At 39.5% G+C, this 27,925-nt stretch overlaps 1 long non-coding RNA gene across 1 annotated transcript in view; it reads right to left on the bottom strand.

Annotated features, from left to right (window-relative positions):
• Window positions 1–2,456: 2,456 nt before the first annotated feature.
• The window catches only part of LOC108901098 (uncharacterized), a 73,221-nt gene continuing 47,752 nt past the window's right edge, over window positions 2,457–27,925 (bottom strand). Inside the window, exons 5-6 of the long non-coding RNA XR_007813604.1 lie at window positions 11,818–11,913; window positions 2,457–2,924 (exon numbers count right to left, since the gene is read on the bottom strand). This is a non-coding gene — a long non-coding RNA (uncharacterized LOC108901098). The remainder of the gene's footprint in view (window positions 2,925–11,817; window positions 11,914–27,925) is intronic.

The following is a 27,925-nucleotide window of genomic DNA, read 5'->3' as shown; positions in this document are numbered from 1 at the left end:
ATCTAAGTACTCATTCTGCTGTAACATACCTTAATTTTGTACCTCAGCACAGTACATGAGTGAATATACCTAGTTACTTTCCACTACCACAGTTCTTTTGTAAATGCCTGCAAACTTTGGGAAAACTAGGAAAAAGTACAATCCATAAATTCTGAATGAAACTGTTTTGCCACACAAGGCCCTTTGCATGCACTTTGTTTCAGAAATGGATCACTAACACCGCTATCTTTGCTGTTCTTTTTCTTCCTTTTCTTTTTCTTCCTTTTTTCCTGTTGATCACCAGCTGAGCTGTATCTGCACATTACTGTTGGAGGCATGGAGGTAAGGAGGTAAGAGAAACTGCTGTCACTGCATAGAGGAGACTTTTTCCAAACTCAACCGGCAGAATACAAGAGAAGTGTTGTAGAGGAACACTTGGTGATTTGCTGTGTTGTTAACACAGTCTTGTTGATATCATGAGGAGGCCTCAGATTACATTTGTTGGATAAAAATTTAGAGTGCAGAGTGATATTTTTCATTTTAATCCTACTTTAAATATTCTCACATTTGTAAATTAGACTAAGGCTATTGGATACAGATGGTTTTTGTAACACAGTTTCATTCAATGGATCCCAAACCATGAATTTGATCAGTAATAAGGAGCAACTGTCACCTATTCTTTCTAATAGATTGTAGATTGTATGGTGCCTCTGTAATGTGCAAATGACTAACAACTGCAGTGAACTTGAGAATGGGTGTCATTTATCTTTTTCTGCTTTGTTTATTTTAGATAATCCTGTGCCATTATCTTCTTTACCAACCACAAGTCTTACAATTAGTCAACTTTGGTTGTTAACATGTCGCAGTATCATCCATCCACGTGCCACATGCAGATTTTGTGATTAATCTAGAAAGACAATATTTTGAAATGTTATGTGGAATATAAACAAGCGTATGATGTATTGTTTTTATTGCTTGATGGTGTCTGACAGCTTTGTCACAGAAAATGCATGGCTTCTTTTTTCCTAAATCCATCATGAGGAATATAAAGACATATGCATAATAATGAAACACATTTATTAATATGTACTGTCCCCTGGAGTCATATGACAATGAAATGGATGACTGGTTTCTTTTGCATGGATGCTATAGGCCTTTGTATCGCATGTGTGGGCAGCTGAACAGGTAAAAACGGTCTACATGGATGAGCTCTCGCCCAGATGAGCACGGATAGTGGCCTTGCGATGCTTGCAGAAGTTTCATGGTTTCAGGTTATACCTAGATGCATTCACAGGCATTATGTTGCTTTTGTTCACCTGTTTAAGCAAAACAACCTGGAGGTCAGTATTTAGTTTGAGTCCACTAGTTGTTTATGGGACCTTACTTGCTAAGTGCTACCTCATACTTCTACAGAGACAGAGGAAGTGTTTTGGATTCACACTGTAGATTTTGCCATCTTATATCGAGATTGTGAATGGATAGTAGCAAATGTTTCTGAAACTCCTTTAATGGAGCTGGGTGTCAAGCATGGGCGCACTGACTTTGTGTCAGTTCAGTACACTGTACCATCCTGCTGTAAGTACTCAGGAGAGTCACAAAAGCATGTTAATCCGCAACTGAAAATAGCCCCGGAGCAATATTCATTCTTTTTTGAGTGTTCATTAAAACTAAAGTTGTTTTAGGAAATAACATAGCATTTTTTTTATTGAAGCTGTATATTTGTTGCCTGTTTTTAAAGAGTTACATCGTCAGTAGGAATGAAAGGTCTTGGGCTCAGTGCACTGAGTGTGAAAGACGTGCTAGGAAAGTCAGAAAGACAGGCTAAAGAATTGCTGGTTTTGATCTTTTCATGTCATTTGTTGACATGTCAGGTTTGTTTAATTCTGACTAACAATGCAGTCGTTTTCTCATGTACTTATACAAACTGATAGAAACCAGTTTTTCTCACAACACAAGCGCCATAATTTTTTTTTTTGTGAACTGCTTTTTGAGAGGATTTTTCATGGCAGACTCTTGTTCAGCCCCTGCTTGCAACTACAAATGGGCATTCTCCATCCTGATGTTGCATAACCTCCTTGCCATTGTGATGGAGTTGCTTCCAAGCCGTCTCCCTGGGGCTTGATCTGTAAGGCGCTTCACATGTCTGCTATGAAGTCTAGAGCAGCGGCATGTTTGGACTGGGAGGATTTCTCTCTTTAACAAGTCTATGGGCTTCAGTCCAATCGCCAGAACAAGAAATAAATAAATGATACCTCTTTTATTTTCCTCCAATGAGGGAGAGCATCCTCTGGTAGTTACCATTACATACCAAATCAATTATCTATGCTGCTGGTTGGAGGCTTCTTAAATGTGTTCTTCCCCTTTATTTACTCGAGTTGTCTAATGGTGGTGTGGAGGGGGTTTCCAAACCCTTTCTCCTAATCCTCAGTTATTCTTCCTTTCTTCTTTTCAAAACTGGGATTCACAGACCATCTGGGACAGCAAAGAGGCTTCTAATAGGCAAAGTGAAGAGTGATTTCACTGTTAAAAAAGCTATGAAAGTCATGTGATTTCTCTCAAATACATTTATTAAAATGTGCAGAAGAAAACTGATGTTTTCTAGATTTCTCTTTTCAGTTTAGTTTCTTTAAGAGTGTTTTCTAAACATGCAGTTCCTTTTTGAGATTCATGCTGTCATACTAGTGGAAATGATTGTTGTTTTTAACCAATGGAATATGTATGGCCTCACAATATTGTTCTCATCATGAATATTACAGTGGAAGGTTGTGCATATGTGAATAGTATCTTGATCCATTCTAAAGATTTGGGACAATAAGTATCCAAATGTTGATGTGTTTCCTTGGTTCCCATTGTCAGGTCTCAAAACTGCCCCTGTGCAGGGAGACAATTTCTCATCAGGCACCAGCAGCCGCAGCACCAAGCTCATTCACGGAGGAGTCCGATATCTACAGAAAGCCATCATGAAATTGGATTACAAACAGGTAAATGCTTCATTTTTTCTCCGCAGCTGACACTTATCCGCAGAATTCCTGGTCCCTCTGGTCATATTGCTTTATTTACCCCCCTGTGTTCATTTTTCATTCACGGGAAGCAGTGACATGTTTGCCTTGAATGACTGCCTGCCTGGAATTTTCTGAAGTTGTTTTAAAGAAATCGTACAACTTAGCAGACCTCTGCTGTTATCAAGTTGTGGATTAATTCATTAAATTATCGCTCAGTAATGGGTGGAATGACACCCATGTGTCCTCCTTTGTCTGTGAATTGTTTAAGACGAGTCACCAAGGTTCAAACTGAAATGTCACCATTTTCTGTTACATTTCACAGTATTTGAGAAATCTCATTATTCTCAGCTTGTGTTTTCTTTAGGAACCTTATTTTGCTATCTGTATGAACATATGAGGGTCCTGGAGGTGAGCAGCAGAAGAGGCCAATTAGTATGATTGCAGGAATCGCAACTGCCTAGTCAGCAGCTTGACAGTAAAATGTAGGCTGTGAATGTCTTGGATGAAACAGAGGGTAAATTAAAGCAACAGTGTTTGGGGCTGAAAACTTTATACCTCTAGTCACAATAATATTTACCCCCAAAACCTGTAATCTCATTCAGGTCTAAAATCAACTAATAACTAACAAAACAGCGGTACATTAAATTTTGGTTCTTTATTAAAGAAATAAAATGTTGTAATACCAGCAGGACAAGGTAAACTATAAAAGGTCACTGCTGTCATTCAGAAATATGCGCATAGATTATGTTTAATGTATTACTTTTAACTACCTCGATAAAGTTAAAATTTTAAATTAGAACTGAAACAATTAGTCGACTGAGATGTTTCTTAAAGCAAAAATGTCAAAAATTCATTTAGTCCAACTTTCAAAATGTAAATTATTGGTGGTTTTCTTATTCTTCTATGATAGAAAAATGAATATATTTGGGTTTTGTACCACTGGATGCATGTGACCTTGGACTCTGGGAAACTGCCATGGCCACTTTTCATGGTTTTCTGATATTTTATGGATCGATAATCGACAGATTTATTCAATAATAAAAATAATTATCTCAGTTCTAATTTTTTTTTTCCTGACAAATTATCCATTTCAACTCACCTCTCCTCTCTAGTGAAAGGAGCCCATGTCTAGTCCAGTTTGTTGACTGTACCTATCTGTCGCTTCAGGTGTAAAAGTAAAACCTGTGTTTTTCCTCATTTCACTTATTCTCTGATCATTTTTCACCTCATATACCAGAAAAAGCAGTAAACCTTTCCCTTGATAAAGCCATGAAGTGGGGAAGATGGAGAAGTTCAGCCGAATGGTAGTAAACTTTACAATCACCTTTGGGCTGAGAGGCCCATTCAAGTGTAAGGTAAAGGAAGAGTGTTCCATGGCATCTCTGCACCATCTCGCCTTTGCTCTCTCTCAGACTTGGGTGAACTCAGGGGCCTTGATTTGATTGGTGCAGCCTTGAATCATAAGCTTTAATTGCACCTGACATTTAAAGCTTCTCTCTGGTATTTAAAGCAGTGTACAGGTGTGGCTCATTACTGAGAGGGGGATAGGAGATTTTCTGATTTCTCTCTCATTGCTGAGCCTTGGCAGCGTCTTAACTCATCATGCTGCCTGTCACTATCTCAGATACCTGCCCTCACTTGCACAAAGCCACATCTGACCCAACTATCATCAGTCAAAGTAGAGTTCAAGCCTATCATAAAATGAGACGCACCTTTTCAGCGCTGCAAACACTGTCATAGAGAAGGAAGCTGCAGACAGAATCGTAGGGAATGAAAGAGTGTGACTGTGGTAACATGCAATCCACAGCAAAAATAGTGGCTGTCCACAAAAAGCACTTCCGCAGTTGACAGTGAATCATGTGATCTCAGTAGCGGAAGCTGGTCTTCTTTGTGAAGTTTTCGCTTGAACAACATTGCGCATGTGTGTAGTTCACTTGTGGCAGAAAAGGCGAAGAGGCAGGAGACAGAGGTAAGATACAGAATGTATTAAAGATCTTTCAAAAAAGTTTGTTGGTTTTTAATAGGGTTTCCAAACATCCACTGAGTGAAGGTTTACCAATATGAAGAAGATACATTTGAAAATATTATGTGGATCCAGGCATTTGACGTTAGTAATTTCTGTGTTGTTGCAGGTCATTTAAGAAAATATTTCAAGTAACTTAAATGACTACAAACGGTTTACTTACATTACTTAAGTTCACGAATGGGCAGCATGGGCTAGCTGTTCGGATGCTCCGTTTGGCTAACACAGAGAGCTTGCAGTGTAGCTCGCAGTTGATGTTAGCTTGACTATTGCCAAGTCCATCTTTTCCCCCTCTGGAAATCATTTGGAATCATTTTCTAAATGTTTTTCAGATTACCATCAAAAAACTGGAGGCTCAAGGAGAAACCTGCAACCAAACAGAGGTCACCATGGCTAGAGGAACACACTTTTAGCCTATTATTATAGAGTTTTCATCGATTTCCATTGAGTTTTATTCTTTATGTCTTTGAATGTACACATGCAGCCACCAAACTAAATTCCTTGAATGGGCAAATACACATTTTTTTTGGTATATAAAAGTTCTGAAGTGTGTTCCTTGCTGATGCTCTGTAGTGCAAACTTGGTTAACACTTTCAGTTACAGTCATTTTTTGTGGGGTTAAATTGTGTTTGGGTCAAACTGACCCAAAGCATTTGATTTTGATAAGAGGATTCAACAAAAGGGTCACTGTCTTTCATCAGTAGCTCACAGGGTTTTCCATTACGGTATAGCTTACTCACTTTGTATTCACACGAAACTATAATAAATACTATATAAATACTACTATAAATACTATATAAACTATATATTATAATCTATTTCTAATAAATACATTTTGTATGTAAATTTTGTGTAATTTTTGTTAATAGGAAAACCAAGAAGATGACCAACTTCCACTCCTGAGGTCACGTGATTTCCTGTCAAGTGCGTTTGCGGAGGTCCACCATTTTGTCTGCAGCTAGGTAGTCATGCACACTACCAGTGCTTCAGATGTTTAATTTTTTCATGGTATTGAAAGGTGGTGATTCACATACTCTGCCGTGCTCATGAAAGACAAACAGGTGAGAGCCATTGTTCATTATGATGCACAAAGCCTCAAATCATGAAATCTTTTCTTGAACATTTCAGGGTGGTCTGTACACATTATAATGCACCATGAAAGTATACAGTATGATTCACTTTGTCTAGTGTTAAAAAATTATAGCACTTATCACAGCTGGAGATGCTGGCAGAAGCAATCTGACTGCAAATTGTAGTAATCTAAATTTGTCCCTTTTGTCTGTTTCGTACAGCACAGCTTGTTTTCTTGTCTTATGTTACGTGTGAGATGTTCAGTGATTTAACTTTCTGAACAACATTATACATTAGATTTTTTCTTTTTAACAACTTTTTTAGTAATTGCAAAATTTCACACATCTATGGAGCTTAATTGCACACTTGGAGGCCTGTGTGTTGCCATAACCCAAACTTACCATAAACACTTTTAAATGTAAATAAATTAGGGAATAAACACCACAGAATAGATGTCTAGATCACAGTGTGTTTGGCACCAAAAATAACTTAACTTAATTAAATACAGGTTTTTAATTGTAATTTACCATAATCACGTTTAGAGCATTCTTTCTAAGTAAAATATCTTGTCTCACACAGCTATGTAATTGCTGTCTATGTGAGCGTAAACAAATTAGAAACAACATTTAAAAAAAAAAAAAAAAAAAAACAGAAAATAGCCAGTGGGCATCGCGTTCCAACTAGTCCCGGGATCCATCTATCTCCAGGCTATATGTGCCTCGTGTTGGCATCAGAAAAACAAAGCATATGTTGATTGTTAGCTAGGGTGTACATAGCATGTCCTGTTCATTCAAGGTCTCCCTTGTAGCTGCAAACTCCCAACTTTGTTTCTCTAGGCTATCTGTCAGACTTCATTTAGCATTTGAGGATATGTGGATTCCCATGTACTGCAAAAAGGCAACATACTTCTGAGGGAATACGGCCACTATCTGAGCAGTGATCTGTCAACCTTATTCATTTAGCAGAAGTAAGTAGGAGAGGAGGGTATTTTACATGAGCTATTTATATTTGTTCAGTTTTATACCAGCAGATTTTAAAAAATCTTTTTTACTTCTAGAAAGCAGCAAAATCTGAAAACAAATGTAGAAAGCTACGTTTAGAATTTTAAAACAAAATAAAATGAATTGACTTGACTATCATAATTAATGTAAAAAGAACAAAGGAATACAAAAATTAAACATTAGACCATTTACATGTATTTAATATTTCCTCAAGCTGTCTTTTCCACCCCTTTTCCCATGCGCAACTGGGTACATTATGGCAGTGACATTTTCTGTCCTGACCTTCTTTACTGGGGATCGGGCTTTGACTGCTTGGGTTCATCTCCTCAGGATTTTTCAAGCCATCATGGTCAGATAGTTTCAACATGTAGACATCCTTTAGCCTTAGACAAAGTAGTCTTTGCAAACATATAATTTAGTAAGAAATGACAAACAGATTGTCAGACTCCATTCACATAAATCACACAGACAAATGGTCTCATAAAGATGATACCATGATAAACTAAAATTTTCCCAGTTCATTCTGTAGTTATTACATATGTTAGAAACACTAAGTGTAATCATTTTTGCAATTCTGTACTGTATTTATACTTTTATACTTTAACAGAAATATTGCCTATTGTTGTGTCTTTATATACCATTCAACTGTGCCCTTCGTCTTTGTGCAAGAGGAGTAATTGACAAAAGCATCTTGGATAATAACTCTATCTCCCGCTGTACCTGTAACAATTTAATTGGACAAGTCAGCCCAGCCAAGCATCTCTGGCTCTATGACTGGGAGACATGAAATTCATTGTCATTATTGTCCCTGTCATTTTGCAGCATTTTGTCCAGCCGCAGAGTTCCTCTCACTCCACTGAGTTTTGTACCTCCAGGAGGCTGGAACGAGTGGTGGTGTGAGCCGAGCGGAGGTAGGGGCTGGATGCGAGGGAGGGGAGAGGAGAGGAGAGGAGGGTGTGTGTGTGTGTCGGGGGCGGGGGGGCTCCTGTTCCTCCAGGGAGCTTTGATGCTCATTTAGCTCTGGTCTGTCATTCGGCCATTTTGGCTTTTAATTGCTGATGATAATTATCATCATCATTACTGTTATCTTCATCAGTGTGTCAGGTTATTATAACCATGCTATGCTGTTCATTCATAAATCCCGGTACCACGATCTGACTAATCCTTGAATTCCTGACATTTAATGTAGTATTAATGCTCCTGTTCTTTGCCCAGTGCCAATCTGTGACAGGCTCACAACAGAGAGCTGTGAATCACAGGGTCAAAGGTCATCAGGAGGCTCAGCAATCACTGAGGATCAGACACTGCCTACTGGTGCTGAGCCCCTCTACAAGCCTGAGATGCGTGTGTGTGTGTGTGTATGCATGCATGTGCACACACACCACCGGTGGCATAAGTTTGCTAACCATATACTATAATGGTCACATTCACCCTACAGAGATGAAGAAGTGGATTCCATGGTTTTCCTAATACATCATGGCAGGGTGCATACTCTTGTATGTAATTCATTCTAAAATGTGGCCTTTAAATCTGTTGTTTTCTTGTTTTTTTTACTTTTTGCTTTCAATTTATTTATTTATTTCCCATAGTGGGGGAATGGCTTGGAGCATGCTGTAGCATTAAGCAGAGCCCACCAGCTAGCTAGCCTCAAGTCGCTCAAACGTAAAATAAATCAGGGCACAAAGGACCCCGCTCATTCCTGCAAAGTAGCAACATTTTCCCTGGCCAACAATGAGGACTTGAACTTCCCTGGCAATAACAAATAGAAAGAAAGTCACCCGAGACACCAACATTAAAAGTGATTAATCATCTCTATTCTCTCTTTACTTTTGAACCAAGGGATTGTCCAGCAATAAATCTTCAAAGATGTACATAAGAATCACTTCCTAATGAAACTGGGCTTTGTTCATTTGTCACCTTTTAGACCCTTTCATTTAAATTACAAAACTTGTGACCTTGTGACTCTGAATATAGATCTCTGGTATTTTAGAGCTGAAGAGGGATTAATCCATAAATCTTGATACTAGATTTCTCTGTTCATTAAAAGGATTTTACCAAAGGATCTTCAGCTGGAAAAGCAGATCAGCCACTGTCAAGAGCTATTTCTGGTACTGACATCCTGAAAATGTGATTATCAGGAGAGAAAGTGATTGTTCTCAGTGATCACTGGATGTTATTTTCTTCTTAAAACCCAGCATGTGTTTTATTGTTTTTATTCCCATTTAACTTTGTAAAATATCAAAAAAATTGTATTGTGTGAACATGCAGTTGAAGGCCCACACAACAAAATTGTGAAAAAATATCTTAATAGTAAGTGAGCGTCCTCTAAAGGCAGGAATAACACATTATCACGTATTATACATAAAGGCAAAAAACAGCATACACTGTCAAACAACAGGTTTGTCAGCTCCTACCTCTGCACTCCTTGTATATTTAAGGCTTTGATGCGTCTACTCCTTATCCCCACATTCCCTGCCTTTTCCCGAGGACCAGTTCTCCTCCTCTCCCAGTGCAGGAGAGTAGAGAGGTGGGGTGGGGGAGGGGTGTAAGGGGGTGGGGGTGGGCACACTCAGGCCAAAGGGCCACTGTGGCTTTAAGTGTGCTCCTTGTGTGGCCGGAGCAGCCATCTCGCTGATGCAAAGTGACAGGGACAGATGTGACATATCGGTTCCGACACACTTCCATACCACCAGTCACAGGCTCGGGGTGACTCACATCCCCCTGCTCTGGTCCTGTCCCCCCGCTGCAGGACAACACAACGATGCTCGAATGAACCTCGCCATCGCCCTCACTGCTGCCAGGTATGGGGCTGCCATAGCCAATTACACTGAAGTGGTGCACCTACTGAAGAGGGCAGACCCTCAGACGGGGAAGGAGAGGGTCTGCGGAGCACATTGCAGGGATGTGATCACAGGTAAATCCAACAAAAGCCGCTTCCTTCCTCCTTGCCTCTCTCTATTCCCACTCTCTCCTGCGCTCACAACAGGGGCCCTCCCAGCACCTCTTACTCAGTGCTAGTTTGCACATAGTCATTGCACATCTAATGCAGGGGCTTTTAATATTTTATAAGCGTTTTATGATGTAGAGGGCTGCTTCAGATCTTGTAGAGAGGAACATAAGACGGAATTAGCGTACTCAAAATGGCCTTACTTACCTTTTAAATGTCATGCATAGGGCCGGCTTTGCAAGAATAAAGCAGTTACGGGTAAAAGATGATATTCTGAAACATTTCATGAATAACCAAGATTTGAGGATCTCAACACATGACCACCCCCTGATGTTTTAAAAGATGGAAGTGTGCTCTTGGAGGAGATGTCTCACTTTAATAATGTGAGAAGAGGGCCTCACATGGGGAGGGCTTAGACTGAAAAGATAATAGGAAGAGTTTTGTCATCACTTCTTTTTTCCTTTGTCTTTTTTTTTTCTTCCTTGCAAAAACATGAATTTCAGGCTGACGAACCTCATCATTCCATCTCTCTTCATGCTCTCTCTTAGCAGTGGCAGCATCACACGTCAAATTAGAAAGGGTGTTCCATCATTCACCTTGTTGTCAAAACAGATCATTTGCCATCCTCACAGTGTCTTTTGATATGCGTCCTATTATATACTGTAGCTCGTCAACATCAAGCATCACATTAACAAACATTTCCCTTCCACAATTTCAAAAGGCTCCCTCAGTCACTGCCACCGAGCTACTCTGTGACACAAAGAAGCAAGAGGGAAATTAGGTATGTCTGTTTCCTATTAATTACAATCCTGGGAAGTCTCCCATGGACACACTCGAGCCACTCTATTACGGAGAGAGGGGGGGCGTTCGCTGATAAATTAATAATCCGGCTTGTCACCAGCCACAGATGAATAGCCCCTGGTGATTGATGCTGTTTTCTTTCATAGGGCAGGAATTTGATGTCAGAGCCAAATGTGTTATCAATGCCACGGGACCTTTTACGGACGCGCTGCGGAAAATGGATGATCAGAAGAACCCCCGACATCTGTCAGCCCAGTGCCGGGGTGCACATCGTCATCCCGGGCTATTACAGGTAACTAACGGTGGGCCCCTATGTCTCTGTCACTGTATCACCTACTCCTTAGTGCTGCCGTCTCATCAGTTCATTAGCCAGCACCAGCAGAGACTCTTCAGCCTCTGGCCACAAACACTGGGCTCTGTCTGGTAGCTCTGATGGTTTTGGGTGGCTTATAGCAGGTGTTTAGTAGAATTGATATCCACAGCTAAGGAGTGTAAGAGGAGATTTACATCCTCTGTGTGTCAGCTTGATCAAAAATCATTTCCTCTTGTGGAGGTTGCAGCCATGTTCTGATTGTATTTCTCTCTGTCTCGACCAGAGCTGGGATTTCTGCTTCCTTGTTGATGCATGTTATTTGTGTTTGCAAGGGAGGAAGGCTTACTCCTGTGACCCAGCCTTCCCCCTCAGCTATGCCTGTGTTAAATTGAGTCAGAGCCACGTGCATGTGTTTTAAACAGGACAATATGTGCACCCCGGGTTGAGGCTAGGGGAGCAGCGGCTGGAATTGAAACCAGCCGAATTAATCTCCTGGAAACAGCGCTGACAGGAGCCTGATTATGGGGTGTCCCTTCAACCAGCCCGGCCCGCTTGTGCCCTCCCCTCCCCAGCAGACCAAAGGTTAATGCAGTCTTCTTGTTTGTTCCCCTCCCTACCCCTGCTGCACACGCCCATACACACACACACACACACACACACACACACACACACACACACACCTCCAGTCCTGGAGCTCCCGGATCCCGTCAACGTCATCTCCTTACTGACCTGGGGACAGGATGCCCCACCACACCCACACACAGCAAGAGCCATGCCTGTGGAGGAGGAAGAGGAGGAGGACATCAGCTTTACAGTAACTGAAGTCCACACCTACCCAGCAGCCTCAGCTAGGACACAGAAGGTAATTATCACACTTACATACCCACAAACTCACCTGGCTGTGACCTCTGCACTGTTCTGCAGGTGTGTTTGTTTTTTTTTTTACATGTAGAATCTCAAAACTGTGCCTAACTGGAAATAGGATTATATGTAGAACAACATTAAGTCCCATCCCATATGTGTCTGTGTTTCTACGGTCAATCTTACAGCATGTGGGTGTATGCAGAGAGCAGCTGTGATGCTAGGTGTAAGTAGCACAACATAACATTTCTCCCAGGAAAAAATGAGTCATCACTGTGCACTTACACTTGCGGCACTATAGCCTGGACGTTTGAAACAGACCTAATTCATAACAGCCATTTATGATAATAAATACACGTCCAACAATCTCAACACCCCCCAATCCACCCACCCACCCTCTCTGATTTACAAATAGCTGATAGAGCAAGCAGCTGACAGAAATAAATGAGCTAATCTGATGGCTGTGTAGGACTTCCACCAGATATTAATTCATCAGGAGGCCACAGAGTGCAGACAGATACAAATTCCTGCTTTAATTATGTATGGGAGCTGTGCTGGAAACAGGAGACACCTCTACTACCAGGACTATTTCTCAGAGCAACTTTATGAACCCCTTTGATTCCATCGTTATTTTGTTTTCCTTTAGATATAATACACGTCCCTCCTGTTTTCCCCAAACACTCAAGAGAAAATAGATTTTTTCCCCTTTATAGCAATGCTTTCACATGAGACATTTGATAATGAACAAGTGGAAAAATAACCTTTGCCACATTAAATTATATTGTTTTCGATTTGCAATTTCTATGAGGCCTTCCTGGAGCCTGTTTGATGTATCTTGTTCCCACTCGGAGCCTCAAATGGCCCTTGCCGACTGGCAGGCTTATCAAAACCCATGGAAGCTTTATTGAATGAGTGACCAGTGGGTATCTAAACAGAATGCAGGGCTATTGATTTTAGAGAAGTGGTCTAATTGTTTCTAGTAGACAAGGGCTTGTCCCGATTATTTGATTGATTAGCTTGATACTGGTCTGCCTCCTCATCCTCCTCCCCTGGCCAGTTAATAGCACTGTAATCCCAATACACTGCTGTATTTCTAATCCATCATCATTATCATGGCTGTACTCAGCACAAGATTAGTCCACCAGGGTTTTTTTTTTTCTTTTTTCTTTTTTTTTTGCATTCCTCAATATTAGCTCTGTCTTCTGTATGCTAAGGGAAAAAAACTGAGAAAAAGTTGACTGCTACAATCAGTTTGATCCACTGTGGGGGAGAAATTGTGTAAGTTATAGATTGATACACACATAAGAGAAACGTAGATAGATGAATAATACATCAGTGGTGAATAGTAACTAAGTACATACATAAGTACTGCAATTTGAAAGTTACTTGAGTATTTCCATTTTATGCTCTTTCATCCTACCACTTAACTGCATTTCAAAAGTATAAATAAATATTTCCTGTACTCCATTAGTAGTAACTCCAACAGTTAAGACACTAGATACTTTTCAGACTAACATCATACATTGCAAAATACAAGAAGCTTGTAAAATGCAATGTATTGTTGTGATTAAACCAGTGGTTCCCAAAATTTTTGGCTTGTTACCCCTTGGAAAAAAGCAGTGTCCAGTTAGAGCTGCAAGTCACGTTTCAGACATGTCAGAGTTGTTTAATATGACATCAAAGAGAGGTTTACCTTCAAAACTTCTAATTCAAATGACTGCTCAAGCCTATGTCAAGAACAAAATAAATAAAAATACCAAATAAATACAAATGTATTCAACAGGACTTTGTTTTTAGCCAAGCTAGCGGCATGTTTCTACAGATGGCAATGTTGGTCTGTCAGTCAGAAATATCTCAAAAACCTGCAACATGGATTTTCTTTACAGCTCTTGGTACCAAGAGGATGAATCCTAAGACTTTGGTGAACCCATGACTTTTCAACTAGCATTACCATGAGGTTGACATTAATGGTTTTGATTGACATAATCTGGTGCATTCATGTCCATCTGTGTGATCACTGGTAGCCCTTAACTTTTCCTCCGAGCGCAATCATCAGCTCAAAATTTTAGTTTGTCATACACTTTGGTTTATGACCGAATACAAAATTAATGACATTCTAGCATTCTACACTAAGATGGTTAACATGGTTAACATTATCCTAGCTTCAGTATTTCACAAATGTAGGAAAGGTTACAGATTAGCCCAAAACATGAATTCAAATTCATACATCATCTGCATGTAAGCGTGCTGACTTAATCATTCAGCTCAAAGAACCCCCATATTTACCATAGCTGAAGACTGTTGGTCTTGTTCTTTTCTTTACTACCTCAACAATCATCTCACAGTCTCTCAGATTTATCTTATGAGGTCAGAGGGGCCCGACTTCTAGGTTGGGAATTATATGAGTATACTACAGTACCTAACTGTATATACAGTAAGTAAAACTAGGTACAACTCAGTCAACTACAGCAGTAAAATACTACTTAAATATTGATGCATGAGTAACGATGCAATAATGTAACACATAACAATATACCACTGCTCTACTTTTGACACTTTAAGTATATTTTGGCAATAATATGTGTGTACTTACATAAGTATTTTCCCACTGTTGTATAGATAATTGTACTCAAGGAAAAGAGTATTTCTTCCATCTCTATAAGATATACAGAATAAGACAGAGAATTGGTTGTTGGGATGTGTCACAGTAGTTCTCCAGTTCAAGCCTCAGACTACATCTGGCTTTAGGCAGTGTGGCTGCGGACGGCAGGGTGACATGTGGCGTATGTCTGGGCGAGACCCTGGTAAAAGTCCGCTAGTCACAAAATGAGCAGAGAGAGCCTGAAGCCTGAGAAGAAAAAAAGATAAAGGAAGGGGACGGAGGAGAGCATGGGGGATTTAAGTGTGAAGTGATGGAGCGAGAAGCCGTGACTGGCAGAGTCCATGCAGACTCTGTCCTTGCCTGTGGTAGTGCCTGGGCCGGGGTCTTCACTCATTTGTCTAAGAACATGGAAGGATGGGGATGGGGGAGTGTGAAGAAGGGTCATACCAGAGGGGGTTTGTCACATTGTGTGGAGGTGACACCTCAGAAGACCTACTGGCCTCCATAGTGGACAGCCAGTGTCTCCTGCAGTCTTTCCCTTAAGGGAACAGGGTCTCCATGGCTTCTCACAGTCACATCAGAGCCTCTGCATGTCTAGCAGCAGATCTCTACTACACTGTACTCAGCTTGACTTACTGGACTCTCAACTGACTGAACTGGCATATTTAAAGACTCTCTTTGTTCAGTTCCTGCTGCCTGAAGTGGACTCTCTTTTCTGTTTTTGCGGTGAAATCTTTCCACACCACACAACAGTTCCATTCCCCAACCATGAGTCAGCCGGACAAAGGAGGCATCAGTGTCACTGACTCTGCCTCTGGAATTAAAGAATGAAAAACATTTTTTTCACCAAATGTTTCCAGTCCAGTCGATTTAGTCCTCACATCCAAAGGACTTCTCCTTGTGTTCACTGTTATAATTTACATTAAAACTCTACAAAATGTGTTGTCTTCATCCAGTACGAGCTATACACTGTGCTGACTTGAGTGTTCAGGAGATGTGTTAGTTGAACCTTTTCACCCATCAAAATAATCAATTGGACTGTTGAATCCATGGTGCCAGGTCTTCCAGGTTAATACAGCTCCAGAGACATTGTTAATCATGCATAAGTTTCATTTTGCACAACTATAAATGGGCATTGTCTTCATCTACATGCTTTTATTGCCCATGTGAGGCCTTCTGCTCCACAGCTACTCAGCTGTCATAAATGTTTAAAAAATGCCCTTTGATAACGAGTTTGTCATTGTTTTATTCAGAAATATCAACCGGCCCATTATAGTGGCAGGTATTTTTTCAATCGATACACAATAGTGTATTAATATTTAATTCTTTATATGTCACTACAATATAAGAAAAAGTGGATTGCTGAGAAGCAGCAGCTGGAACTCATTTATTTTCCTGCTACAGCAGCGCAAAAGACAGGATAGAAAACTCACTTCAGGGTTGTGCGTGTGCACACACAAACACACACAATGCATAGATCTACAGACATTGTGTGTCTTCATACATGTCCATGTATTTTTGTTTGCCAACACGCCTGTTGATGCTGTCTGTTTGAGACAGAGGGGGACACATCTAGGTACCCTTGAGTGTTTTTTGTCCTCTAGTCATAAAGTAAAACTTACTGATTTTTTAAAATCCAGTAATACTTATAATATAGAGCAATTTCAGTGTAGTTATGATAGTCAATCTTCAGTGTTAACTGTAGATGCATTGCAAGACAAATAAGAGAAAATGTCATTTTTTAGGCATCTTTTTGAGTTCTGCATTCTGTCCAGCGCTAACCAATTATTTGTTGGTACAGTGATGTTGTTTGCAGGTAATCTATGCAAGTATGTTTACAAGTATATAAGCTCAGAAAATAAAAATATCCAATTACACATCCACTTATTCAGGTTTCTTTTCTCTGTTGGTACTAGTTGTTTTCTTCAATTTATTTTCGAACAAACTAGCATTGGGCACTTTGTGGCACAAGGTGTAAAGCACTTGCTCACCCACCACCACAGAGACACAGCTGACACGGCACCCATGTTTGTGTGTGGGAAGCCAGTGAGGGATATTGTCATTCTAATGCCTACAGTGCAGAAAGTAGTTGGATAGCGTTAAATGTGTTTACAAAATGCATTATATACACATTCATACTGTTCTGGTGCATGTGTTCACATTTTCTCACTCAAGATGTGCAAAAAAAAGTTTAACTCTCTGGCAGAGATAAGAGTTTAAAAGATGAACAAGTGTAACACTGTGTACAGATCTGAGGGTGAGGGGTTGATTAAAAAATTCCAAAACATGAAAATATTTGGCAGGTTTTAGAAGTTGACTGCAAATAAGGATGATGAGATGTGAGTAGGTGCTGGACTGTGAATGAATGACCCACTGGAGTGTGAGAAGTGAACAGATCTACTCAAGTAGTAACAGAGCCTGCTGTCATCCTGCACATTGTCTCCATTCTCCTGACAATACACCCATATCACCAGGACAGTCCATGCCATGTTAGACTTCAAATGAACTGTACAATGACCTGCAAATGACAAGCACAGAGAGTTGCAGCCCCCTGCGACCATGGTGTGAATGAGTTTTAACCCTTTGTTAGCGAGAAAGAGAGGAAGAAAGCATAATCTATGATCCCAATGTTTCTGGAATGTTTAAAAAGGTCAATATGCTGATATTTTTGACAGCGCTTGACCTTTTGTGAAAAAAGTAACAAAACCATTGGAATTGAAATAACTTCTTTGTTTAGTTCTGGCACATAATGTATCACAGTCAAAGCATGCTGTCTCCCTGCAGCATCTGCCCATGAGTGACTTGACTGTTAATCCAGCGTATTGATCTAATATCAAAAGGTGCTATTTAAATGCAGCATAACTCCCCAGGAGCCATGATCTGTCAGTAGGCTCTGTTTGGAGTCTGGCTGAATAACTAATGTCTGTTTTGTCTGTTTTGTCTGTTTTGTCGCTGTGTCCAGGTGGCCCAACATCTGGCCCCTACCTACAGAAGCATTGCCTACAAAGCGGTCAGGAGGGCTCATGTAACCCAGGAAGAGTAAGTAAGTTTAGAACTGACATGTCAAAATGCTCCCCAATAAAACAGCAATGGACATCCAGTGACATAAGGAGAGTAAAAATCCCAGTAATAAACAATAAGACTTAACTCCAAAAGGAGAGAGTTCCAAAGTTTAGGACCCACAACTTCATAAACACAGTTTCCTTTATTTTAAGCCTGAAAGGAGAAACAAGTCCTGATCAAAAGATATTAAACACCTATGTGAGGCTTCACTGCTTTGGCTCTCTAACACGGGCAGGTACCATGACCATACAAATGAATTTGATGGTATAAAACAAGATCATAAAACACTTTTTATAGGACATGGTAAAAAGCTTTACAACAGCATTCTGACCCACTTGTAAGCAATCCAGGGATATCTTGCTAAGGGAGGTGAGAAGGTGGCCCACTGCTGACACACAGCTTATATCAAAACTTTCTTCCAAAGAGCAAGGCAGGCATATTGCTACTAAATTATATTGATATTGATTATTGATTGATATATATTATATTGATTATATGAGTGATCTCTGTACTGTCTCACCAACCATAGCTACTTTGAGGTTCTCTGTAGCCCTGTTCCTACTACACAAATGTAACGACCTTTCACTTAACATGTAACTTTGTCAGAGCTTCTGCTTTTGTTTCCACTGCTCTCAGTTCACTTTAAGAGCCAGTTCCAGGTACTCTTGAGAGGTTGGTAGCTGTGTTGTTGATTATGATCGGTCAGGCAGATATATTTGAACTTTTCGTTCCTCACCACAGCTTATACCGTTGATTTGTGCATACTTAATTGATAAAGCAACTGTGAGTGCTTGGGTCACCAATGCAACCCCTCATTTGTAGAGGCACAGCATTAGTAAAGCAGGGCAAGTGTTTAGTTAAGCAGAGCGTGTTCCAATAAAATTTGTGTTCTGCTGCCGTGTGATTATATGCACAGCCTTTCTCAGTAACTTTCAGGTACGTTAATGTAGCTATTTTTAAAAATTCAAGTTTCCAGAGGTAAGCAAATTTTCCCTCCAAGCACTGGGGTAGCGTGACCAAACACTAACTCTCAAACTGCATCCCATAATCTGTTCTTGACCAGAATCTTTATCTGTGCCTTCCTTCTCATCTTCTGAATCAGGCAAAAATAAACCAGGCTGTTTTGTTTGATAGTATGGAGCAGGAAGGGGAGTAAACAGCAGCCAGCCTGTCCCAGAGCACACACCCGGTACTGGAGAGCTAGTTTGGTTCCCATCCGGTCTCTCTGATACATTCTGTTCTCTGACTGCAGGTGGGAAAAGAAAATAGCCATACTTGCTTTAAGGAACCACATTTCATCACATACATACAGCATTGCATTAATTTAGTGATACGGATGTTTTAAAGTAATTGTGTGTAAATGTGAAAGAAATTCTATTTAAATTAGTGCCACTTCTTATACTCTTGTATGTCCCACAACTGCACATGCCAACTGATGTATATACAAAATGCTCTGGTTTGTAAAACACAGTGGAAAGACAGCAGAATCTAGAACTGAAGCTTCCTAGGTTCTTAAAGGTTCAGGTTATGGGAAACTCATGGTTGTGAGTCATTAAAGTTCCTGCAGTAGAAAGAAGGCTTACTGTGTGCTGTGAAGGAGTATGTACGCACAGCCATTGTGGCAGACACTGCTGGGCTTCCTGAGCATGCAGGCGGCAGAGGAGGCTCTTCCTTTAATTGTAGAGCTCATGGCAAGGCCTGCAAAGTGAGCAGATGACTCAGGTTTCATATTAAAAAGGTAAGTTGACTCAAAACTGTTCAAAAAAAGTCTGTCATATCAGCCTGTCGTACGTTTAGCACACCATACGTTATAAAAACCAATTACTTGATGGACAAATGTATTCACAGTATGTTCTGTTACAGTGTCAAATTAAGCCTGACACCAGCTTGTGCAACACTGTCTATTTAGAATGGATGTTTTTGACAGCACCATTCAGACTGGCAGTTATCCCAGTACACCTCTCCCCAACCAGCTACTTCAATTCCAGCGCTGGTATTCCCGCACATGCATTAGATTGACCTCACATTAACCCAGATACATTTGATCTTTAAGATCCATAAATTGGCTTTTGTCATTACCATAGGTTAATTACTGAGATTTGCTCTGTACCGTTGCTACACTGAGATTGCAATAATAAGCACCACACAAAAGCCATTCACACTGCCTGCCTGAGCACTAAATAGGCATTGTTTTGATCTTTCTATTCCTGTCGGGAGTGTTGTTTGCATTGGTCTATTATTAGCACTCTACCTAGCAGTACTTTTGATACAGTTTGATTCTGCTGAGCTTAGTTGAAACCTTGCCCTTCCTGTCATTCTCTCCTTAATAAGCCATCTGACGTGCAGACCAGATGTGGATCTGATAGCACCTTTATGAGGAGGAAACTACTCATGGTTTAAGAACTTTCAACTATGCATTGCAAAAGATACTTTCACTGGGTTTGTTTTTTTTCCTTGTTTGAGATTTTTAAAATTCCTTTTTCAATATTCATTGGCATGTATGTCATTCAAAATAAAAGATGAATTCCCAGATTATTAAGAATAAAACCTACAATAATGAGCCCTGTACAACTGCCATGGTATTAATATTGCTTAAATTAAGGTCTTGGTTCCCATGGATCATGGGAACTTTGTGAAGTATCTTATTTATTCTTAGCTGTCTAGTTTGTGTTCGTGTCTGCAAGCTGTGCCTCGATATATTTAACATATTTCAAACCACAGAGGAAACTTATCATTCAATGAAAATATACCTGATATTTATGAGGATTCAGAATTTTCAAGCCTGTTTTTCCTAATAGTTCTAACAATAATTAGTCCTGAATAATTAGTCCTGGAGCTGCTTTCACGTGCTGTGTGCACAGTTCACAGCCTTTACCCTCATTACTATCAAGCTCTGTTAGCTGCTCTTAGTAATGATAGATTCTTTAATAATCAAATTTTAGGGATCCTTGTGAAAATGTTTTTTCCTTTTTAAAATATGAATATCAATCATATCAGTCAAAAAACCCTAAACAAGAAGTGGTTTCCTTAGCTGGTTAAATAATATTATAAAAAAAAAATACTTTTTTTTTAATGAACAAAATTAAGCAATATCCATCAGGCTCTAGTTATATGAGAAGAGACATACTGCCTTTCCAATACCTTTCAACGCTTTTTGGTAAAACCCAAATATATCCAACTTGCTACTATGTAACTGTAAGTATGTAACAATGCAGCTAAATACAGATTCCCCACAGTAGGCAAAGTCAGAAATTCAAAATCATCAAACACACATTTAAGCAGCACAGCCCTGACACAGCCAACCCTGCAATCATTCAACTGGCTTTAATTGTCCTATCTCATGAATGCTCCCAAGTTGTACACATGAGAATATTTCCCATTTTTTATGATGTTACCATGTAATAGTCTCTGAGGGCCAGGTGTGCAGGTGTTCCTCTTTACTCCTCTGACAGGAACATGAAAAGGTTCTACACATTTTTTTAAACAAATCAACCACGGATGTCCACAGACTATTACAGGGAAAGATCAGCGTATGTATGTGTGTGTGCGGACACGCTCATATGTGATTATTACCTGTGGGTGTTTTTTCTGGTGTGCCTTTATGAGAATAGGTTTTATATTTCCCTCCTTTAATAGAAGCCCTGTGCTGATGATCCTCTTTTAGCTCAGTAACCATGACACTCAGACTCTCTCAGTCTGATGCATAAGATCACTAACAACTCTCCAGGTGTTGACTGGAACGGCACATCCATGCTGTTTGATTCATCATTCATCAGCCTATTATATTGTCCATGACGTATTCTGTCTCTCCACTGAACTCTCTGATTATGGCCAAACCTGAAAAAGTTATGGAAATGATAAAGCACATCCTGAAATACAGTTTCCAAAAGTTTAAAAATGTAATGAAGACACTGTGATATTTCCCCCACCTACAAGTTTACATAGACTTAATGTAATAAAGTCATCTAAATACTATCAAAAATTGTTCATGAAATGTACGCTGTCCTGAAAAAGTCATTAAAATGTCTGCACCTCACTGTACTATTGTAGCAAGAGTGTGCTTTTCAGTGGAGACATTCAATCAGTGCTGTTGCTGTTGACTATATTTTGGTCCTGTTGTTAGTCCAAGCCAGTTCACCTCAGTTTGACATAAAACATATGGATTACCTGTAAACAGAGATTCAGCAAGTGACAGGTCTCTCTAAGCGAACCCTGCTGCACAACTAATTGAGCCGTGGGTTTGCTGTAGGGGCTTGTGTGGGAGTTTCTGTCAACACAATTTCTAAATTAAACAGATTTCAGTAACAGCAAATACTGAAGAGACATATTCATAAGAATTTTTCATCATTTCTGATATGAAATGCCTATACTATTCTGCATTTAACCTGCTTAGAAAGTTTTTTTTTTCACTTATTGAGATGCTCTCAGGTGTTAAACAACCAGACAGCTTCTCATCTCATTCTCACTTCTCCAGTTGTCATCTCTGGAGTTTCTAACTATACAGCTAGATCATCTGAGGTCCTCACACAACAATTGGTGAGAAGTGTTTTCAGGATTTGTGCAAAAAGACAGTCAGTAGCAGCTGTAGATACCCTAAAGCTTACTGTAATGAGTATGGTATGGATGTAAATGAGAGCAAAACAAAGTTCATGGTAGTTAAAGGCTTTAATGAAGATCAGTGCAAACTGACCTTGGCTCCTTTTTATGTTGGTGTTACCTTCACTGTAATGAGATCAAGAAAACTACCCAAAGAGGAAAAAGTAAAGTGTAGTGTGAAAAAGTAAAGTTTTGAAGCTGGCTTCCCATTTGCAAGGCTGGACTCATTGGCCCTTTCTCAAACAACCCACTAAACCCTCTCCCTACCCATCTCCACGTTCATGAGGAGGGCCTGCTATGTTAAGTGCCATCCCGATCAATTAGCAGGGACTGAGAGTGGGTTAGAAAACCCTCCAACAGCAAGTCTGCATTGATACTGACTTACTGACACATACAATGTTGTGTTTGTCATGTCACACAGATGTACAATCTCATCTAGGATAGACATTTAATTTTACAAATAAATGAGTATTTATTTATTTAACTACTTAAAGGTTACATTGTATTTAGAATCAAATATACCCTTCTTTAACCTACAAAATGGTAGACATGTTCATTTGATTGTTATGTATTTGCAGGGACTGTAGCAAAAACCTAGCAGTATACAAACATTAGTTAAAAACGAGAGGATGAAAAATAAAATGCCACCAAAGAAATTTGGGAATACGTTTTATTGTTCTCCACAGGCTTAGGCTTCCTGTGGACTGAATGTTATGAGTCTGCCACCTCACTGCCCACACGTTTGTAGTCTTACATTACTTATGTAGCCTGGTGCTGTGTATTATATGCTGATACAAAACCATAGTAATGAAAAGTTACAACGGTTCCTGTGTCTGCCAGAAAACAAAAGCTCGCCGCTATATTTATACCCTACATCTTAATGAAGAGTAACAAACTCAGCTGTGTGACCACTCCTGACCTGTCTATTAGAAGCTGTACAGCAGTACACACTTCAAGTTGTTAGATTATTATGCTCTGTTTCTGTCTCCAACTTCACTGTTTTGTTTTACTTTCACAGCTCTCATCTCATCTCCAGATGCAGCAGGTTACTGTCTCAGCAGGTTACTGTCTCATAAACCCATTGCACACCACCTCACCAACACCAAACTGCAAACAAAGTTAGTAACTAGCTGATAAATGCAGTGAAGCATTTAACAAGTGATGAGCCAGATTTCTCTCAGGGTTTGGTGCAGATCAAAACAGAGATAAGAAGATAGTGGATACTGAACTTAATTTGTCAGGTGACCAGAAACCCAACTCCAAATAAATGCTAATGTTGCTACATAACTGCCAGACATTGAAATAAGCATGACTATCAAACCAACATCAAGTAGAACAATAGGAACATCCATCCATTATCTATACCACTTATCCATAAGGGTTGTGTGGGGGCTGGAGCCTATCCCAACTGACATTGGGCGAGAGGCAGGGTGCACCCTGGACAGATTGCCAGTCCATCGCAGGGCCAACATATATAGACAAACAACCATTCGCACCTATAGGTAATTTAGTGTCACCAATTAACCTAACTTACATGTCTTTGGACTGTAGGAAGAAGCCGGAGTACCTGGAGAGAACCCCCACAGGCACGAGGGAGAACGTGCAAACTCCCAACAAACCCAACAGTGCTAACCACTGCACCACCGTGCCACCCAACATAATAACAAGAACAGTCACTTCTTGTCAGTCCTTGCTACGCTTGGAATATGTACTGTACATTCAAATTTTGATTAATGTGCATCATCTCTAACAAGAACACACAAACATGGTGGTTGACACAAGAATCATACCATCACCTTGAGCAAAATAGCTCAAGTGAAGGTGGTGTCAAATTAGATCAGAAATAACCTAGAGGGAATAAAATTAAGAGTACAAGAAAGGAAAGAAGCATTTGTGAGACATTCTGTGAACCACTACAGCTGTGAATTAGCTGTCCACTTGCTGGAACCGCTGACCCTAAATTAATGACCAGTTGAGAACTACATTTATAAGTTTCCACCTGTCATCAGACAGACTACACATTGAAACAGGACAGTGGAGCTGAACACCACCATAACTCAAATTACTTTAACTCACTACACAGTATATAGGCACAGCCATGTTGCATACTTAACAGCAAGCATAGAACACAGCCATGTGTTCTGTTCAATAATTTACTTTGTGTTGTACAAAGTCTTAATTTTAGAACTGTAAAATTAACTGATTATTATTATAGACAATTATTATTATTAGACAAAGTGGAGCATACACAGTCAAAATATTTTACGACAACACAGCTGCACAACTGTGAAACCACTTTTCAAACATTCTTACCAAGAATTTATTTTATTCTTCATGTTATTACGTTAACATAACATTGTTCTAACATTGTGACTAATCTTAAAAAGGATCTTTTATGATGTTTTAACACAGCAGTGTTCAGACTGATGTAATCACAGTGCATGAAAAGAAAAAGTGGTAAATCCTTATGGGGAGGGAAATAATAAAAATAGTAATAATAATAATAATAATTATTATTATTATTATAAGTGGCAGTAGAAGTAGTAGTAGCTCTCTCATAGTATTTGTACCTCCTCACACATCTTTCTTTCCCACCATCTATCTTTACTACACACACACACACACACACACACACACAAACATCCCTATTTCCTGTCCTCATGTGACGCTGGGAGTCCTCTTCAGCTCGATGACAATGATGAATGCAGAACATGAAACACATTAATGCAGCAGATTCTGGTCAATGTCAGCCCCTTTCTTCACTGTGTCAAGTTAAACAAACAAGATCAAGCAAAAGCGAATGGTAATTGACCCTCCAGAGATAAGGCCCTCGCTACTGAAGCGGGGAGGTCATGGGAATCTCACACCATTCTCAAACCTGAGATGGACACACGCTCAAAAATATACTCGGCTCACTGTCCAAATGGTCGCACTTTTATATAATGCTATAAGCTTCTCATCTCCTTTACAGAGGTGACTTATTATGAGAAGGCTCTCCTATGTTATATACTTTCTCTGCACAGTGCCTTATCAGCAATAAGCTGTCATTGTAATAAGTGGATTCTACTTGTATGAGATGTCTAAAGCCTTAGCGGGATGTGTTTTAAGTGTGGAGTCTTCTGACATTTTGATGACACATTCTGGTGAAATCTAACTAATTAGGAGAGTTTTTGATTTTGAACTGCTGGTCTTAAATTATGAACCTTGTATACTTACTGTATGTCCTTCAGTGTTACAAAGTATCATGTTATCCTGTATAATTGGAAGAGCGTACGATAGAAGTGGAGGAGGTTTGCAACATTGTGAAAGTGATACATTTAAGGCCAACAGATCAGAGAATTTCATTTTCTAATCCTTTTTATATAATATTATTTGCATTTATCTATAAGGATTTCAAAATATGATTTTAAATGCATGCATTTTTCTTGTGAATCTGGTAAGAAAAGACCAGGTGTTTGATGAGATCCAGTCAGCACTGGGTCAAGCCACTAAAGAGAAGTGGCAGCAGGTGAACTGTATCCATAAATTTGATACCAATAATTTGTGTGGATCCTCTACTTCACACATATATCATACTGCTAAATCAAACATTGAATAGTGTGTTGGCAGCTGTAAATGAGCAGCTCTGCCAAAACACACATACACTTCATGTATCCAACATGCTTCAGAAAATAGATTGCTTTTATTTGTCAGTGTGCCAGTCAAGATGGTTTAACAAGAGTTTTTTTAATGTTGCAATTTTCTCATATGTGTGAGTGAGTCATAACTTATGGGCAATGCTGTACTTGTTTTCCAACGGTTGTGTGTGTGTGTGTTTTGTCATAAAATTTCTGGTGTTTGTTGTGCTATTCTTTCACTTAATAAATCAAAATGCTGAAAACATTAAGTCATGTTCATAGGCTGGTTCCAAGCTCTGAATCATATCTCTGATTTTTTTCTCCAGCTAACAAAAAAATGTCAAGGCAAAAAATGTCAACAAACTTGGACGAGACTGACGTAGGTGACTGGCATTGTTGTAAGTCAACAGAGCAACTGACAAAATCTACTAACTTTTTTTGAATCAGTGGTTAGCACTGTTGCCTCACAGCAAGAAGGTTCCAGGTTTGAGCCCATGGCTTTTCTGTGTGGAGTTGAAGTCCCTGTGGATGTCCCTTGCTGCCACTACCACAGCTTCCATATCAACTGAAAATGAGAATAGATTCCTTACTTGCTACTAACTGGTTAGGGCAAAACATAATTATCACACTCTCAGACATGTCTCATCACACACGCTGGGCAAACATCAGCACAATGCCAAAATAATGAAGTGAAACGAAATGACAGTTTAGTCTGTGTTTGTGTTTGTTCAGTCAGTGTTTGATGGCTGTAGTGATTTTAATTACACAAAGTCCAATTACACAAAGCTATAGATTACAGATATAGTTTTCCTATTTACCCCTGGTGGTATGTATATGTTAGAGGCAATTACGTCAAAACCTCAACACAAAACTAAAACTTCTGTCTGGCTATATTTTGGTTCAGTGACCCAAAGGTTCTTTACTCACTGACATCAAAAACTGCACAACCTCATTTCCAAAAGGACTCTAAGTCCTCAATATTTATTAGATTAATTCAGTCAGTGCTTAATTAGATACAAATCAACATTAAGTGTGTCTAAATATCCTACAGTAGGTGCATGTGATTGGTTCCAAGAAATGTTATTGTCTTGTATTTTATTAAGCTGAATTGCTTGTTGTATTTGATGCTGGCTTTTAATTTCTGTATCTGTCCGTGCAGTTGGTGTTTTTATTACTATTAATTTACTACTTGGGTTTTGTCTGCTTGGCCACTTGCATTTATAGAGTAATAAGGGAATGTATTTAATGCGCCCTGCTTTCAGTTGCAGTGTGAATTGTTAGCATGAATCAAGGGGGTTGATTAAACCACACTGTCCCAGGCTTTTAAGTGTGCTTAATTTCACTCCATCTATAAATAAAGCAATTATTTTCCTATGCATACTGACAAAGTGAAGGTTTCATATGTTTGGCTCTGCTGTGACAATTGTATATGAAGCCTCTTTCAAAGACTTATTGTGCATCTCTAGTTCTCTTCTGGTTAATCCATTTCTAATGTCGACTATGGGTGCTTTCATTAAGAAACCAGTGTGGGTTTTTGCTTTCACAAAGCTCAAATTATGAGGGAATTGTATTTTGAATGCACTTATGAAACTGTTAAAGCCAGGGAGTTCTAATGCACATTTTTGTTGGGCTTAATCTACAGATTGTTGTGTCTAGCCACGTGGGAATTATGCAATGCAAACTCCTCAAAAGAACACAAACAGGGAATTTCTCAAGACTGAGTGTGTGGGAGGGCTTATCCGAGCGTCTGTTGCCAGTTTCAACACTGGGGGATACTTCTTGTTGAATGGATTTATGCTTTTATTTCTAATCTTCATTGTCTCTCTCTTGCAGTTGGGCAGAGTCTTGTCTTGATCCTGACCAAAGCAAAGAGAAATAAAGTAAGCTGCTGAGATCACTTTCAGCCTCAAACTGTCTTTGAAAGAAATTATAGTTACTACTTATTTTTAGTATACTTTTAGTTTCCACATTTCACCTTTCTCTATTTTCAGTTTGTCTGTGGTGAATATATTCTTTTAGTAAAGCACTTAAGAACATAAGGCTACTAAC

This window comes from Lates calcarifer, linkage group LG1 (assembly GCF_001640805.2).
Source record: "Lates calcarifer isolate ASB-BC8 linkage group LG1, TLL_Latcal_v3, whole genome shotgun sequence".
NCBI lineage: Eukaryota > Metazoa > Chordata > Actinopteri > Centropomidae > Lates > Lates calcarifer.
This window is presented reverse-complemented; position numbering and strand designations above follow the sequence as displayed.